Raw genomic sequence first — 6,645 nt, 5'->3', positions numbered from 1 at the left:
GAGTTTTGGGTAGTTGTCATGGCAATTGTCAACTGTCATGGTGCTGTTGGTTGTGTCATTTAGGAGTGATAACATATTACGATGAGCCTGTAATAAAGCTTAGGGTTGACTGGAAGTCAAATCCTCTGCAGTCTTAGGCCTAGTTGGTTCTAATCAGTCTTTGTGTTTTTCTCTATACAGCTTCCTCCTGAAACTTAGATAAGAGTAATTGGGTTCCACTCAAGGGAGGGGGCAGGGGAGTGAACGTGGGGAAACAGTGTCTGATATTTCAACATTTTGATGTATCTTGTGTCTTTTCTGTTGTATGAAAAATTCTGAAGTTGTGTAATTGTGAAAAAATTCAGAATTGCTTGTGTTTTTAAATGAAAGTTGACAGTCTACAGTCTTTAGGAATATTCACTAGCTACTTATAACTCCTTGTTTGATATGAGTGGGCAAATCTCAGACAACGAGATTTTTGTCAGACTGCATTGTGTACTGTCATCTGAGGCACCACTTTGATATTTCTGCTCTCTTAACAAAGGATTTTCCATTCACATATGTTTCCCTGACCGTGCCTTGCATTTTATCTTTGTTTAGAATACTTTTTTTTTTTCAGGAGGAGGTAATAAAGGTTATTTTGGGAGATACTGTTAAACAAAATTAAGGTTCTGTGCATTAGCAGCATAACTCAACATCCTTAACTTGGTATAAGATTAACACATTTTCTTGCTTTCCTGTGTTCTGTTAAATCACCATAAGCTAAATAGCTTAATAAAACCTATACGCTGAAATTTAGCTTTACTGTTTTTGCTTATGCTCTGATGCCAAACCAAACTTTTCATAAGTTTTTTCGATCTCTGAGTCAAACTCATCATCAGTGTCATCCAAGTGTGGATCACCAGCCTCTGATAAATCTGTTCCATTTTCTTCATCATCTGGAAAAAATTCATCCCTTTCAAGTAATTCTCAATATTTCTCTTGATAATCTGGATGAACTGCAGGGAAAGGAACGCCATCAGATGTGCAGAACATCGCTTCACGCATAGCATAGTCTCACTTTCAGGTGCCGCTTCTCTGTTGAGGTTGCATGGATTCTACCCCAGTTACTTGACCAGAGTTCTGCAAATTTCATGGGCATCTGATTTATATCTCTGTGGCTATTTGCATCTAGGATGACATTTTCAATTCTCCAAATAATTTCTTGCATACCAGTCTTTCCTGTTTCCTTCCAGCATCTTTCAAACTGACCCTGTCAACTTCAGTAACAGTACTGCACAAATTAAGTTGTCTGGAGGGTTAGAAAAAAGGGCATCCAGCATCTCCTGAAGAAGACCTGCTCTCATAACCTGGTCTGTTTTTTCCCTTGATCTCCAGATTAAGATAAAATTCTTCCAGGAAGAGTACAAATGCATGGAATTGTTTTCAAGTCACTTCATTCTTTTTGCAGCTTGTTCCTGAACTTCATATTAATTCTGATGTCTTTGAAGTAGCAATTGGTGGAAACTGCCTCTCTCTGGAATTTGCCAATTGCTAATTCCCATGTAAGAGAATTTGAGATAGACATGGCCTGTTGATACATGACTTCCCTGTGTTCTTGCAAAACGTCATCTATTGTAACACAGCTATTCACTGTCTCTGCAAACCTTTCAGTTTCAGTTTCCAAACCTATGAAATTGTTTGTAAGATGATTCAAAAAATCCTGAACATATTTGTATAGAGTGGGATAATTCTCACAACCATCGTCATAGGATTCTGTATAATTAGAGGAACAAATTAGAGGGTAAAATTTGGGCTGTTCATAGACAGCTTTGACGTGAATAAGGAGCCACAACAACCCAGGGCTTAGCCAGTGCTGACCCCGAGTTCTGCAATGGGGTGTCAACCTGTGAACTCATCTTGTTCCCAGGAGGTCTCCACTACAGAGTGGTTCTTGGAGAGAAGTGCCTATAGTCTGTTTCTAAGTTTTAGCATTTTATGTTATCTGGAGAGACAGGGAATTCCCCAAACCATCAAGTCCTGGCCCCTTTTTGTTTAATATTCCTTCTTTTAGCTATCACTATCCTTTTGGCTGTTTAGTTTAAGCAGCAAGGAAGAAGCAGCTAGGAGACACTCAGTACTTTCTGGAAATCTTAGCTAGTTCACCCAATGCTTGGGCTCATTTTGCACTCTCCACATTACTGTAGGAACAGTGCTACTGAAATTTCTGACACTGCATAACAAAGATCCCCTTTCCTGTAGTTTGTAGTCAGATTTTTTGATACTATCCATTAAGTCCTCACCAACAACCTCTTCAAAATATGGACTTCTATTAATAGTATGTTCACACCATGTCAAGCTTTCACTAACACTTCTGAAATCCTTTTCTCTTTCTCCCACTGCCTGATATCAAAGCCACTCCCACATTTTCAGTTTTTGTTATAATAACCCACTGCTATAGGTACGAAAATTTGTATGAATTATGTAACGTTGCTTAACAAATTACCATGCAGTTTATCAACTTAGCAAACATTTATGTTGTTCCACAGTTTCTGTGGGTTCAGTAACCCCCCAGGAGGGGGTTAGCTGGGTGGTTCTGACTCACGACCTCTCATGAGGTTGCAGCCAGGTCATCATCATTATCATCTGGTGCTGGAGGATCTGCCTCTAAGGTGAGTGTTACTCCTTTGTCTGGTACATTATTGCTGGTGGAGGGCAGTTCCTCCTGGTTCCCTGCATGTGTTTGCTTGAATGTGCTCACAGTGTGTGGCTCCAGGCATCCCTCAGAGTCTGTGAACTGAGAGAGACGTCAAGGAGGAATATCCTGTGCCTTAGACCTGTTCTCCAAAGTTCCAAACATCACATGCTTTAAAATTTTTATTTTATTTATAGTTTTTAATGCCCTTTCTGTGGTATGGTTCCTGTACAGTAAACAACACATATTTCAAATGTACAATCTGATGAATTTTGATAGATGTATACACCCATGAAACCACCACCACAATCAAGATAGCTAACATTTCCATCACTCCCCAAGAAGTGCAAATTTTGAACTCCCAATGTATCCCTTCCCACCCCGCTTATCCCCGGTAACCATAAGTTTGTTCTCTATGTCTGTGAGCCTGTTTCTGTTTTGTCGTTAAGTTCATTTGTGTCCTTTTTGTTTATTTATTTATTTTTTTTAAGATTCCACATATAAGTGATATCATGTAGCATTTTTCTTTCTATTTCTGGCTATGTCATGTGATTTTTTTGTTTGTTAAATGCAAAACTCTAAATTCAGCCCACACTCAAGGGTAGAGGAATTAGGCTGTCCCTCTTGAAGAAATGATCAAGGAACTTGTGGGCCTATTTAAACCATCACAGTAGGGCCATTTCGTATCTCTTCCCTCAAGGATCACAGTCCTCTCTACCTGATGTGCAGTTTCTGAAAACATTTGCTTCATATGTTTGGTCGTCTTTCTAGTTGCTTATGGTAATGGGCTAGTCTCATGCTGGTTATGTCAGAGATCTCAGTGCACTGATTTCGACCTTACATGCAGATTTTCTTCTCTCTGGCTTCAATTTCCTCACCTTTAAAGTGGAAATTTTTGGCTTAAAAGAAGAGACAGCAACAGAAAGATCTCACTTTGCTCTCTGCTTCCATTCCCAAAGCATTCACTTGTTTCCTTAGTTACCTTTGAGTCGCCTTAGATTTGGGAAGAGAATGTTAAATAGCAACAATAGTCTACTTTATCATATAAACTATCTGCCCCTTTATTGTACAAATTATCTAACATTTGGCTCTGGCTGCCTATTGCCCAACACAGGCCCAGGCATTACAGGGACCAATAAAAGTGTGAAAGACTCCGGGGCATATGTTCAGAGGGGACTCGGTCTCTCTCCTGAGTGTAGAAGACACTCTGATGAGGTAATTGGTAGCTGTGGTCATTCCTCAGAAGTTTCTGCTTTTATTCAGACAAGGGGAGCTCCAAGAAAAGCTTTCTCCTGCATCTGTTGAATCTCAGGTGTCTTCAGCTGAAAGTGTCTTTATACCAACCATGGGGTTCTGCCTGGCTTTCCATACCTCCAACTTTGTTCTTCTTTGTCAGGATTCCTTGATCTGTTCTGAGCCCCTGGCCTTTTCCACATGAATTTTAGGTTGGTTGTCAATTTCTGCAAACCACCACATGGGATTTTGGGAGGAAGAGCTGAAAGTCACCAGGGCACAAGGAAAGTGGGGGATTGGGAAGCCCCAGGTGTCTTGGCTCAGCAACCAAAGAAGGCAGAGCTGCCTCCTGGGATTTGGGGAGTGGCAGGATCACAGTCCTGTGAGGGGCCTGTCAGCCTCAAGGCGAGAGGGGGGTACAATGGTTGGACAGATGCATCTGGCCTGGGAGAGGGGTCCTGGGAGGAAGGGGAGAGCCCAGGTGCGGACAGGTGGGTTACAGCAGACTCCATGCAGGGGACTGTGGTCCTGATGGAAGCAGCTCAGGGCCAGAGAGGAGTGGCTGTCAGGTGCTCAGCTTCACTCTCCTGTTCCTTTGTAAAGCCACTGCGTCTGAGTTTGAAACACTGCCAGGGGATCCAAGTCCAGTTCTGCCCTGGCTTCATCCAAGGGGCTCAGGTGGAAAACAGAACCACTGCAGGTCCCACCGATGTCCCCACAGGGAATGAACCCCATCAGGGCACTGGGCTTACAGACTTTAGGAGACCCCTGCTGTCAGGACTGGTCTTCTTCCTTGCTCTGACGTGCTGGCCAGAGATCCAGGTATCCCATCCTGACTCCACCCTCCAGGGCCTGGATTCTGGGACAACTGGGTAGCAGTGCAAGGCCCTCAGGCTCCTTTATCTGCCTCAGGGTGAGAATGTCTGAAAAGCTGCATTGGCTGATTTCAAAGGTCTGGGTGTTTCCAGCAGGTATGGGGGAAAGAAAGGGGTGTGAGGTTCCTACATCTGCAGGACTTTCCCAGGGTAAAGAGCTGTGCCTTCCCCTGGCCAGTCCACTCCCCACACCATCCACCTAGGAAACTCAGATCCAGGAGTATGAGGGCCAAGGCTCTCCCCTTGCTTATCTGTGACTTCCCATTCCCACAGCGAGGAGCCTGGTTCCCACCATCTGCCCTTTATCAACTCATTTCTCTTTTCCAGGTTCCATTCATGGTGGTTTCAGAATTGTTAGCTACTACACCCTGGGAAGAACTTTATAATACAAAGCCCACAGTTTAACAGTGGTCCATTCTGCCTTTGCAGAATTATTCTGTGCATTTCCAAAGTTAACTTAGGCCAGCACCTCTTGCCCACCACCGACTGTGAGTTTTTACACCCATTTCTAATACAGTTAGATTCTGTCACATTGTGTGTTCCACCCTGCGATGCTGCTACACCCTAAACAGCTAAATTTGAATAGATTATGATTGACCTTTGGGCTGTGCAAAGGTGTGGGCTTAGACACAATCATAGTGACACCAACCTAAAGTTTCACATGGAATACTTCAACCCCCCACCCCCACCCCATGATCTGCTTATGTATGTAGTTTTGCCTTTTCCATAATTGTCCTAAATAGGGTCCTACTGAGTGCAGCCTCCTCAGACTGGATTCTTTTACTTAGTAATATACAAGTAAGATTTACCCTTGTCTTTCCATGGGTTGACAGTTTAATTTCTACTGCTGAGGAGTATTCCACTGCGTGTGTGTGGGAGGAAAACCAGTTCTCTCTCTCCCCTTCTAGGCTCTTGGTTAATACCGCCCCCCACCCCCTAGTAAGACAGATTACCGGGAGAAAAAGAAGCAAGTTTAATAACATGCATACCTCCTGTATACAGGGGAGATACCCAGGAACACTGAGTCCCTCCCCAAAATGGCCAGAGGCATCACCTTAAGTATCACCTTCAGCTAAAAACAAAAGCGAGGCCTGGGGAGGGAGGAAGTCATTTATGGCAGGTTGTCATGAAAGCTCAGCAAACAAGGGTGTAAGGTTTAAAGTCTGGGTCTGTTCACTTCATTCCGTATGGCTTCCAGTTAATTGTTTCTGAAGTATTTGGAGAGGTTGCAGATATTTGGCTCTATTTCAGTTTGAATTTCCAGTTTAAAGGATTGAGCAGAGCCGCTGTCAGGGCGGCGCCTCCAATGGCCGTGAGGGCGGCTGGGTCTGCGCTTTCCCATTGGCTGGAGGGGCCCGGAGCCCGCCTCCCCCAGCTGCGGTGGGAACTCGGTTGCGTTCTGCCTGAGGATCTGGCGTCCTGCGCAGCTGCCTGGGGCTGCAACTCCTCTGGACCTGCCGGGGCTTTGGGACAACAGGGGGTTATGTCCACGCTGACTGGAGACCAGTCTCCTCAGTACCCAACAGGAGGTGCTGCACTGAGGGAAGGTGAGGAGGAAGGAAAAGTGAGGGAAAGTGAGGAGAAGCTTCCTGTGAGGGGCTGACGGCTGAGAAGAGGGCCTCCTCAGAGGCCCCGGGAGAGGAAGGGCTGGATGTGGGAAGCTGTGGGTTTTAGTCAGATTCTGAGTGTGGTGCAGACAGTGTGCCATGTCCTTCTTTGGTGTGTGGTGTCCAGTTTTCCCGGCACCATTCATCGAGGGGACTGTCCTTTCCCCGGTGCAGGTTCCTGGCTCCTTTCTTGTGAGTTAACTGACCACATCCCCGTAGGTTTGTTTGCAGACTCTCTCTGGTCCATGTCCCTGTGTTGTGCCAATTCCACACCTTT

General features: G+C 44.7%; 1 pseudogene; it reads right to left on the bottom strand.

The window, feature by feature from the left end:
• Positions 1-780: 780 nt before the first annotated feature.
• Positions 781-1,877, bottom strand: LOC102518883 (annotated as a pseudogene).
• Positions 1,878-6,645: the final 4,768 nt, after the last annotated feature.

This window comes from Camelus ferus, chromosome 27 (genome assembly GCF_009834535.1).
Source record: "Camelus ferus isolate YT-003-E chromosome 27, BCGSAC_Cfer_1.0, whole genome shotgun sequence".
NCBI lineage: Eukaryota > Metazoa > Chordata > Mammalia > Artiodactyla > Camelidae > Camelus > Camelus ferus.
The sequence above is the reverse complement of the archived record's forward strand: the minus strand, read 5'-3'. Positions and strand labels throughout refer to the sequence as shown.